The sequence below is a fragment of the Arvicanthis niloticus genome, chromosome 22 (genome assembly GCF_011762505.2).
Source record: "Arvicanthis niloticus isolate mArvNil1 chromosome 22, mArvNil1.pat.X, whole genome shotgun sequence".
Lineage (NCBI taxonomy): Eukaryota > Metazoa > Chordata > Mammalia > Rodentia > Muridae > Arvicanthis > Arvicanthis niloticus.
In genome coordinates, this window is record NC_133429.1 from 31333786 (window position 1) to 31345973 (window position 12188).

The 12188-nt window shown below is 36.2% G+C and overlaps 1 long non-coding RNA gene across 3 annotated transcripts; it reads left to right on the plus strand.

Moving 5' to 3' along the window:
* Positions 1–96: 96 nt before the first annotated feature.
* On the plus strand, positions 97–6608 carry LOC143436168 (uncharacterized). Of its 3 annotated transcripts, XR_013106363.1 has the most exons (4): positions 97–463; positions 636–654; positions 3752–3948; positions 5559–6608. It is a non-coding gene; the product is annotated as an uncharacterized LOC143436168 (long non-coding RNA). The 3 variants fall into 3 exon arrangements; XR_013106361.1 differs by lacking the exon at positions 636–654; XR_013106362.1 differs by lacking the exon at positions 97–463 and having other exon boundaries at positions 477–654.
* Positions 6609–12188: the final 5580 nt, after the last annotated feature.

Below are 12188 nucleotides of genomic sequence, written 5' to 3' on the forward strand. Positions count from 1 at the left end.
GTGGACCAGAACTGTAGGCAGGGTCCATCCCATAGGTGGGGCGGAGGAGCGAGGCTCCACCCAGCTGCAGCTGCTAGGCAGTCGAGAGCCCAGGGAGTTTCCATACAGCGACCAATAAGTTTGGAGACTTGGGTCAAGTGCGACCTTGTTAGACACGCTTTTTCCACCTTCTTGGGCTTGTGCTCGCCCCCACCTCCATTTCTCTTCACCCCTTGCCAGCACGGTCGGGGAACTAAAGGGCTTTCTCCCTCCTTCCTAGCTGAACCCTTCTGCTCGGAAGTAAGAAGCTTTTCCCCTGTGAGAGCCGCGGTGACCTGATTGTCTCTAAGCTCCCGGGCAATTTATAGCTTGGTAATACGAAGAGATGCCAAACAGGGAGCCTGGGAGGCTTGGCGGGGAGGGCAGGCTGGCCGGCCCTAGGGTGGAGCCCAGCTCCCAAGGGCAGGAGCCCTTTACTCCACAGGTGAGATACTTTCATGTCACTAACAGAGATTTGCCTTTCCCTGCTCTCTTGACCTTGCTCAGTGCCCTCTGAACCTCTTGTTTTGCTTAGAAATCTTAGCAGTTTGTGTGTAAAGGTGATCAATAGCCACAAATGAGCACTCCCCTAATTGGGCTCTTTATTTTCCTGACAGGATGATCCTGGCATCTCAGGTAAGGAAATAAATAGCGATCTCAATTCCCCAAACTCATCCACTTTGAACTGGAGTTTTATTAACACTGGTGTGGAAAGGTAACTAGCAAGAATTCAATTAACGGTAACACATTTTTTCAGGCTTGTAATTAAATTTCTTCTATTTATATAATGTTTAAGATTAAGAACCTTATTCTGAATATATGGCAAAAGAAGACCTTCACATAAACGTATCCTTCTGGGACACGAACCCTTGTGTTTTGTCCTTTGTTTGCAGTCATCAAGAATTTAGAATGAGAAGTAAACAAAGAAAATAACTTGTAACTTTATGTAAATATCCACTTTCTGTTTTCCAAAATAGCCCCTGAGCCTTATTTGAAAATAGTTTCGAGGGTGAAAAAAGGAGATAACAAACATTGTAAGTTGATTTGAAATGCTTGGCCAAGGAGGAGGGGCGGGAGGACCTGAAAAGGAGGAGGAACGGTTGGGGTCCTTGTAAGAGGAGGTAGAAAAATTGAATATCTGTATTCTCCAATGAAGATGTGTATGCGGGAGGAGCATTATAATATCAACCTAATGGAAATTTTTATTTAAAAAATATATATACCTCTCTCTTTAGTTACATTTTTAAGCACTACATGCTAGTTACCAACCACAACATATAGAGAAAAGAGCATATTAATGATTAGAATTGGAATATAGAATTTTTGAATTTCTGTCCCAAACCCTGGGTCTATAATCATCTTAGCCAATTTTTTTTTCTGTCCACCTCATAGTCTACACATAGTGTCCCTTCTAGGGGCCATGGATATGTCAGAAACCTCACCCCTACCCCTCAGTGTTTCTTGAAGGGGACAGTTGCTTGTAATAAGAAATGGGCTTTGGGCATATTTTACTGTACTTAATTTTAGAATTAATAGCATTTTTACTTTTTAATATTAAGATGAAGATTATTTATATACTAACTGGATACAAAGTAGTTTGTTGTTGTTGTTTTGGACCAAAACATATATTTGCATATCGTTGTCAACAATTTGGGAATTCATACAAGACCTTGCCTGGTCCTATTTGGTTGGTACAACAACAACAACATCATGTTTTAATAAGCGAGGGTGTATGTGTGTGTATGTGTGTGTCTATCTATGAAAGAACATATGTGCATACCAATACACATGTTTATGGAGGCCAAGGGATGACTTGGTTATTATCTTCAGGAAAACTTACTGTCTTTGAGAATGCCAACCACCTTCTTTGAGACAGAATCTCTTTGACTTCTGTCTTAGTTGGGGTTTCATTACTGCGAAGAAACACAGTGACCAAGGCAAATCTCATAAAGGAAAACATTTCATTGGGGCTGGGCTACAGTTTCAAAGGTTCAGTTCATCATCATCACAGTGGAAGCATGGCAGCATGCTGCTCATATAGAGAGTTCTACGTCTTGATCCGAAGGCAACCAGCAAGAGACTGACTCTTCCACACTGGGCAGAGCTTGAGTGCAAGGATCCCTTATATCCCACCTACACAGACATACACTTCTTCCAACACAGCTACACCTATTCCAACAAGGCCACTCCTCCTAATAGTGCTACTTCCCATGGGCCAAGCATATTCAAACTACCACAACTTGTAACTCATCAGTTAAGTTCTACTGGCTGGCCACTGAGCTTCACGGGTCTTCTGCCTCTCCCTTCCCAGTGTTAAGATTACAAATGCATGCACCATCACACTTGGTTTTTACATGGGAGCTGCAGATTGAATTCAACTTCTTATACTTACTAAATACTTTACTGGGCATCTTCTTAGTCCCAAGATGTATCCCTTTTGCAGACACTATGTATGAATTCTCATCTTTATATCACACCATTGTTTGTTAAAAGGAAAGTTCAATAAACTTGACTCATTCTTTTCACTTCTATTAGCCTGCTTACATACTTTATATTTATATTTTAGGTACTTTTATATTTAGAACTCCTATCCCTTTTACAATCAACCCAACTCCTTTCTTGAGTATATGATGTTGATTCTTTCCTTAATTACTTGTTATTTTCAGACCAGTGTTGTACTTTGAATATTTTGCTTTTGTGTATAAACAAAGTCCTACTTTTATTAATTAAAAAAATAACTTCTAACACAACCCACGCCTCAGTGTCAAAATTCCCTATTCCTTTATCATTGAACTTTTCTGTTTCCAGTTTAAACGATTTTTTTTTGCCATCTATTTTAGCTTACAAAATCAGAATAGAAACTTAGCTGAACTGATGCACACAGTAGAGAGGTGTGTCTTATGGGAGAAAAGGGAATCAAGGAATTTACAAACCAGAAAATCATTAAGCAAAAACTCAGCCAAGGATTTCTGTGGACCACAGAAAATATTTGCATGAGACAGATATGAATAAAATTAACATTTTGGTGGAATATACATACATTTGATGGATAGTACATACATTTCTAGTTCATCAGGATTCACATCACTTTAAACCTTACATCATTAATTGTTAAGTCAGTAATTTGGTAAAAATAACATTACCCAGAGCTGTGAAAAATTAAAATTAACCAATTCTTCTAATATATATATATATATATATATATATATATATATATATCCTTTCAATTCAATATATATATTCAATATATATTCCAATCATATATATATATTTATGAATATATATATTTATATATATCATATATAATATACATATATCATTTATATATATATATATTTCCTTTCAATTCATTTTCTGTCATTGCTTCTTAAGAATTCCCCACTTTCTTTGGGTTTTTCTATTTAAGACAGGGGATTGACTAGGCATTTGTTTTCTGGCCTGAGAATTTTGTAGAATCTCAGCCTTAGAACTAATTGGCTGTATGACCTTGAAAGATGTGTAGGAACCTCTCCAAGCCTTGGAGAGGCTTGGGTTGCTTATTTCTCACGTGTACATAATGCATGTACATAACACATACTTTTAGGGATTTTGCAAAGATTAAGAGACACAGTTCAAAGAAGGTACTAATTCCCACTACCTCACAAGGTAAGAAGGGTTACAACCGCTACAAATATTTCGCCATTATATTGTTCTTACTGCTGCTTCTATGTTCTTTTCTCCCCTCTCCCTCAAGTTTCTGAAAGAGTGGATTTGCTGCTATCATTTCATCTACTTAAGCCAATATTGAGAAAGACCCTTTGCCTATATTTGAAAAACTATAAGAACTTTCTAATTGGGGACTGAAGAGATGGCTTGCGCTGCTGAAGACCGAAGACTGAAGAGAGTCAAACTTGTAAAGGATTCAGGTCCTGGTCTTAACATCAAAGTCAGGTAGCTCACAACTGCCTATCACTTTAGTTCTAAGGGCTTTGATGCCCTCTTTTGGCCTCCATGAGTGCTTCCATGTGCATGGTATACATACAGGCACACACATACATATAAATAAAAAAGATGGAAATAATAAACAAACCGAAGAAAGAAAGAAGGAGTGAAGGAAAGAAAGAAAAAACCTTGTGTACAATGTCATATGAACAGCCTCCTGTCCCCCTGTGTTGTTCATAGGTTGTACTCTTCTAGGAGATAAATTATAAATTTATGAATTTATGGAGAAGAAAAGCTTTATCATTTTTGTTGTTGAAATTTAGTTTGAATTAGTCTTTTAAACCCAGAAATTTCCTATTCTAATGGCAAGATAATTGACGAACATTATTTTCCCTGAAAAAATGCTTTTAAAGACTACCATAGCAATTCATTTTGATTTCTTGTCTACTCTGGCCTGGCATTACCACTTTTCTTTCTTTCTTTTTTTTTTTTCTTGCTAACATATCTATTTTCCCACATAATATATCTTGATTATGTTTTCCCATCTCTCTACTCCTCCCAGTTCCTCCCCACCTCCTCTTCCATCCGGATCCACCCTCTTCTGTCTCTTATTAGAAAACAAACAGGCTTTTAAGAGATAATAATACAATATAATATAATAAGATAAAACAAAAATATAACACCTCAGAGTTGGATAAGACAAACAAACAGAAGAAAAAGAGCTCAAGAGAAGACACAAGAATCTGAGACACACTTATGCACACACTTAGGCACCCTATAAAAACACTAAACTGGAAGCCATAATGTATACATGCAGAGGTCCTGGTCAAACCCATGCATACCCCGTGCATGCTGCCTCAGTCTCCATGAGGTTAAGGGATAATAATAAAATATAATACAATAAGTTAAAACAAAACCACATTGGAACAAGACAAAATAAACATAAGTGGAAGATCCCAAGAAAAAGCACAAGAAACAAGTATAGAGGTAGAGTCAAGCTGGTTTGAATACTCAGGAATTCCATAAAAACACGGAACTGAAAGTCATACTATATAGACAAAGGACTTGTAGCATAAAAAGAGGATATAGATATATAGATATATTATATATTTATATAATAAATTATTATATTATATAAATATATAATATATTATATAATAAATAAATATATAATATATATTAAATTACATTTAAAAAGAAAAAAGGAAGAGAAAGGAAGAAAAGAAAGAAAGAAAGAAAGAAAGAAAGAAAGAAAGAAAGACCCTCCTGACATGACATTCTGAGACAAGGAGCCTCCAAAGACACCACTGAGTTTGTTTTCAGTTATTCATCTACTGCTGTGCATACAGCCTACCCTTAAGAGTAGTTTGCTTCCCCAGTGAGACTCCCTTAGAGAAAGCTAACTTCTCATTTGCAAGTGGTTATGGATAGGTGTTGTCTTCTAGGTTAAGGATAGGACCTGTGTCTACTTCTTCCAGCTCTAGGACCCCATATGGTGCATGCTGCCACAGTCTCTGTGAGTTCATATGTGCATCAATCAGGTAGATTTAGAGGGTCTTGTCTGGGTGCTGTTCTCATCTCTTATGGCTCTTACAATCTTTCTGCTTCCTCTTTCACAGGCTGTCCAGAGGCTTCAAGGGAGGAACTTGATGGAGACATCGTATTTAGGGCTGAATGTTCCAAGGTCTCTCTCACTTTTTGTATAATATCTGGCTGTAGGTCTACGTGTTTGTTCTCATCTGATACAGGGGGAAGTGTCTCTGATGATGGCAGAGCAAGGCACTAATCAATGAGCATAGTAGTATAGCAGAATGTCATTAGGTATCATTTTGTCAAAACTTTGTTTTTATTAGAAAATATTTGGCTTTCCTCTAGACCTAGAAGTCTTTAGTTTCTTAAGCAGTGCTTGGTATGGGTTCCATATTATAGGATGGATCTTAAGTCAAATCAGATATTGATTGGTTACTCCCACAAACTCTGTGACACAATTGTCTTGTGGATAGGACACCATTGTAGATCAAAGTTTTTGTGGCTGGGTTGTTTACATTTCTCATTTGGTGGGGTGAAGACTACCTTCCTGTACCAAAAGTACTTTATGGAGGTACCAGCTCTCAACCTCTCCATGTCCAGTGGGTCATATAGCAATTATCTTTATCAACAGGGTACATCTTTCAGGTTGTGGAGAGCAACTGATAGTCTTGGCAGAGCCTGGGTTGTTTGGAGGTCCCTGTAGGACCCCTTTGGCCAACAGTACAATTAAATACAACCCAATCTTGTTACTGGAAGATTGATTTGGTGCCAAGAGATGTTCAGTTGGTGCTCGGTCTCCCTCATTATTTGGTAATTTTATTTAGATCACCTTCATATATGCACCCATTTTAGGAAGTTTCTACTGTATTAGATTTCCCTATTACTCCTCAAATGGCCCTTACTTTTAGCCGCCTTTCCTTGTATTCCTTACATCTTCCAGCTCATCGCCATATTTTCCACTTGATGTCCTGTTCCAGTTCCTCTCATCTAGTTCTATCTATTCTATTTCCCATCCCTAAAAAGATCAATCTGCCCCCCTGCTAGTCCCTTACTTCATATCTGCCTTCTGTTTTGTCTATAAATTGTAGCTTGGTTATCATTGAAAATAACAGCTAATATAAACATATAAACAAATACTACTATATTTGTCTTTCTGGGTTTCTTTACTCATTCCATTCATTTACCTGAGAATGTCATGATTTCATTATTTTAAATGGCTGAGTTATATTTCATTTTGTCAATGCACAACAATTTCTTTATCCATTTATCTTTTGAGGGACATCTAGGTTGCTCCCAATATCTGGCTGTTTTGAATCGGAGCAGAACTGAACAAGGTTGAGCCAGTGTCTCTGTGATAGGATGAAATGTCTTTTGGGTATATGCGGAGATGATCAGTGATTTGATAATCAGTAGAGTAAGATATAAACAATTAGGTTCACTGTGTCGTAACTAAATAAAATGAATTTAGTACATGAATTTTCTGAGTGAACACCATGGTATTTACGGGAGGAATCCTCACATTGGAAAGAAAAGAAAATAAAGTCAGATGGAGCCAGTGACTACCGAGTTAGAGCTCCACAACTGAATCACCATCCTTTTCAGTTTACAGATGAAAGGAAATGAAGAGCTAGCAACATCCAGTGTGGCCTTACAAAAGCCTTTTCTTAAATACATTGCTAGGAAAATAGTGGGAATGAAAAGAAGGACAGTGACTCAAAAAGTAATATACTGTGTCAGGCTGCTGAGGTTAGTGAAGTAAGTATTATTTAGGTGGATATATCTCAAAGGCAAAATAAAAGTATATTTGAGGTGATGCTAGCAAAGGCCAAGGAAAAGAAACATTTGCTATTTTTTTGAATACTTAGCAGTTCAAGGAAAACACTAGTGAAAAATAGGTTACTAATAAAGCCACAACAACATCTGAAATCAGGGTAAGGGTTTCTGTTCAACTGAATGTAGAGAATGATAGTTCAACTGCCTTTAAGTTACATGAAATATATAAGTACACAGAGTAAGTAATCAACTTATCCAAAGCTGTAGAGGGTCAGACATCAGGCAAGATGAGTGTCTGTGTTCTCAACAAACTAGAATGACTTAATGCTATTATTTGTGGATAAAGGATAACAATGAAGGCCTGCACTTCATGATTTGATTATGGTGAGGTCCATGGTCAGATTCAAAAAAGAAAAGAACTGGTTCGTTCTGGATTGCTTTTGGCAAGTGTTGGATCCTGTAAATTTTTCTTCTTGTTTAAATGCAGCTTGGTCTATTTTTCTCTAACTTAACAAAATAATAAATAAAAAGCGAGTCTCATATAGATCAAAATGTGCTCTGATTTCAATAAGAATATTTGAAATATTCATGGCATCCTGCAGGTGACAGATACCTGGATGACAGGATGGCTTGCTGGAAGCATGTTTTCATTCTAGGTAGTTATAGGACATTATGTATGTGCACTGACAGTAGCATCTCCTGGATCACGGTTGTACTATATCCTGAATCCTACATCAGTGACAAGTAGAGACAGAGGCAGAGACCAAAGTATTAGGATACCAACATTATAAGTAACAAACATTACACAAAAATGAGAAATAAAAATATTAACTAACCTTCCAGAAAGCAACATCTGGCAAATGTTCCACCTTTCACATCTCAACCACATAGACTTGACAAGGTCAATAGACATTTAAAATGTACCAAAAATAACTGTGACTATGTCAAGGACTGCCAGTCCTCCTCTTGGAGACTCCAAAAATACCTAATAACTTAGGAAGTTTATGCAATACTAACAAGAAAACTTTTATTATGATGAATATAATTGATCTTTATTGACCAAGGAAAATTTAAGCAAGGACAGGGATCTTTTACCAGACACTCTATTAAATGAATGAGGTTCAAATGGAATGATGGTTGTGGACCTGAGAAACCTTGGAGATTTCATGATCAAATAGTATAAACAGAAATTAAATGACATAAAGCTAGTTGTGAGTCTACCTTGCATTTTTAAAGGCTGTTTGTCAAATGTCTTTGTACTCATTTTCTTCTTCCAACCTGTGCCACCAGGTGAGCTACTATCCCATATTTTGTACTTATTCTGGATTAGCTATGGTTCAACTTTATCACATCTGTATATATGTATATTTAAAAATGTCATTGCTAGGTGTACTCGTTTTTAAACATTGTATAAATAGAATTATGTCATATGTATAAAGGTACATAGATGCATACACATATAAGCGACACGAGAGAGAGAGAGAGAGAGAGAGAGAGAGAGAGAGAGAGAGAGAGAGAGAGAGAAGAGAGATATTTCTTAGTTTAATTGTAGGGTTTAGTAAGATGGCTCACTCAGCAGGTTAAAGTTGTATATCTCTAAGCCTGATGAAGAAAGAAGTGTGTCTTGTAAGTTGTCCTGTCATCTATTGCTGGTACGTACACACACACACACACACACACACACACACACACACACACACTACACACTTATAAAATGTAAAGAGCAAAAACAAAAAATAATAGTTGGATTTAAGGGGCTTGAGTAATGGCTGTGTGTAAAATACTTAGTATGTAAAGATGAGGACCTCTGTTTGCTCTAACAGCCACACAAAGCCTGGCATGGCAGAAGCTCCTATCAGCAGACTCATCGCTGGGTGTATGGAGACAGGAAAATGCCAGCCATCCTAGTCAAAACTGCCAGCCCAGTGCTCAATGAGAGATGCTGCTACAAAGTTTGAGGTAGGAGAACGATAACCTCCAGATACCCATGTACCATCTACAAGCATGTGCATACACATGCATACCACACACAGATAAAACATTTAATAAAATAAAGTGAAAACAATAGTCCTTGGGTTTCATTTTTCTCTAGCTGACTCATGTGCTATATTCAATTGTATATAAAATTTGACTTGCCTTTTTTTTAACTTAAAAATATTTCATTAAATATATTTTAATTATTGTTTCCCCCTCTTCCTGAACTCCTCCCAGTTCCTCTTCACTTTGGGGTTTTGCTCTGATTTTGAATATTTTGTATTATACAAAGTTGCAACAAACATTACTTTTCCAAATGCATCCTGTATTGCAGCTATACAAGGTTCCCTTAAATACACCCGAGTTAAAAGCTGGTATCAGGAATTCTGTAGATTTGAAATTTACATGATTTACTCTTTATAAAAGATCAAAGTAGCACTAACTTAGGCATTGATGTAGGTATTTACTTGGATTGAAAAAGGAAATAATAACTCATGTCAATGGGTCTTGCTTAGTAAATGTCAACCATACACATTTGAATTCACACAAGGTCTTACTTAATGTCAACCATATACGTTTGAATTGTTAACCTGTATTGTTCTTATTTCTGAGAAAGTTGGCAACAATGTCATATACTTATTGGGTATGCCTATTTTCTTTGCTGTAACATGTATTTCCTAAATCTTTTGTCTAAATTCTAATTAATGGAATATAAAAAAATACATTCATGATTCCCACATGTATTGCACTTTTATTCCTTTTGTTTTTGATTTTTTTTGTTCACGTTTCCAATTATAAATACAATAAGTATTCTACATATACATTAGGTATTGTTTTCTAAAGTTGGATACTAAATCCAAGACTTATGGTTAGATCAGGACTTACGTGTATTTTGTAACTTATTTATAAATAACTGGATCCATTTGACAATCTCTAGTTCTTCCTTACCATGGCTTTCATACCGGTTCCTTTTTATTTGGTTTATTTCCTTTTCATTCATACTTTTTATAGAATCTATTTAGTCACCCACTGCAATGCCTTATTTGTTTTTAGCTGTCAGTTCTGAATATTTCAATGCACTTATCTATTAATGCCACTATTTCTATCATTGGTGGGTTTGTGGGTCTTTGACCATTGGTAATTTATTCTCCGCCTCCAGCATAATTTGTTACTACTTTAGTTTTATCATGGTGTTCATTTGTGATAGAAAATATATAAATTCCATGTAATGTATTCATCCAGAGTAGATTTAACTTTTCAACTTTAATCACTATACTTATTTTTATAAAGAGAATAATACTATTCTATTCTAATATCTTTCAAACACTTTCAAAAATGAAACGAAGATGAGAACACGGTAATACATTCTTAGAGGTCAGTCAGATTGGAATACCAGACAAAGACAGCCTAAGGAAGCTGGGCAATAGCCATTATTACCACGTATGAACAAAGTCCTGTGAAATGTAGTAGCAAAGGTAGCAGCAGCATACTGAAAAGATTTTATACCCTAACCAAATGAGAAATAAAGCACAACTGAGTAAGATTTAGTCCAGGAATGCACATGGATTCCACACAGAAAAGGCAACACCTCATGTCCCCCCCAATGAAAGAAAATCAAAATATACATAACAAGAAGTCTACTGTGATGGTTTCTATATGCTTGGCTCTAGGAGTAGCACTATTTAAAGGTGTGGCCTTGTTGGAGTAGGTGTGACTCTGTGTGGTAGGCTTTAAGACTCTACTCATAGCTGCCTGGAAGCCAGTCTTCCACTAACAGCCTTCAGATGAAGATGTAGAACTCTCAGCTCTGCCTTCACCATGCCTGCTTGGACACTGCCATGCTCCTGCCTTGATGATAATGGACTGAACCTCTGAACCTGTAAGCCAGCCTCAATTAAATATTGTCCTTATAAGAGTTGCCTTGGTCAGGGTGACTGTTCACAGCAGTAAAACCCTAACTAAGACAGCCACATAATCACTTCAACTGATACATAAACTGCACTTTGAAAATGCAATGTCATTTTATAAAGTTAGTCAATACGCCATAATGTCCCGTTTGCAACTCTATTCATAGTTGTACTAGAAATATGGAAACAGCATTTACTCTGATAAACATAGATGGCTAACAAATATGAACAGAAGTAAAACTACTTTTCTCTTTAGACTAAATAATCTAAAAAGTATGAAACGCTTTATGAAATCCACAATAAGTAATGAAGTATCGACTTTACAAAGATATAAATATCAGTTATATTTCCATATATAATTAATGAGGAACCTATAGAGAAATAGAAAATAATTTGATTTATAATAGAAACACAGAAATAAAATATTCAAAGAAATTAATAAAAAGATATAAATCTTGTACACTAAAACTATAAAGAGTTCACTACAAGAAAATTTAAAGTTCTTAAATAAATGGAATGGCTTTCCATGTTTATGAATTGGAAATTTTAATACTGCTAAAATGGCACCACTGGCTTAATATATACATTCCATAATGTCTCTTTTCCAAAAGCCAATGGCCTGGGTTTGGGGATATAGCTTAGTGGGTCTAATCCTTGCTGAGCCTGAATGAAGCCTTAGGTTCAATTCCCTGTATCACATAAACTATGTATGGAAAGCATACACCTGTAATCCCAGCAACCAGAAGGCCCAGGCAGGAGGATCAGAAGTTCAAAATCTTCCTTGATTACATAGTAATTTCAAGGTTATCAAATTAAAAGAGGACCAATGGCCTTTGATGGAGAAATGAAAATATAATATTAAAACCAATATATTATTATTACAAGTAACCTTGAATAGCCAAAGAGTACTATGTAAATTAAAATGTGATGAATCACACACAGGAAACCTGTCACAATGGCATCAATAAGGTAGCTGTGTGTAAGTAAACAAATTATATACGATCAACTGATGTTTTGCAATGGTATCAAGACCATTCATTGAGGAAAAAAATCTAATCTTTTGTG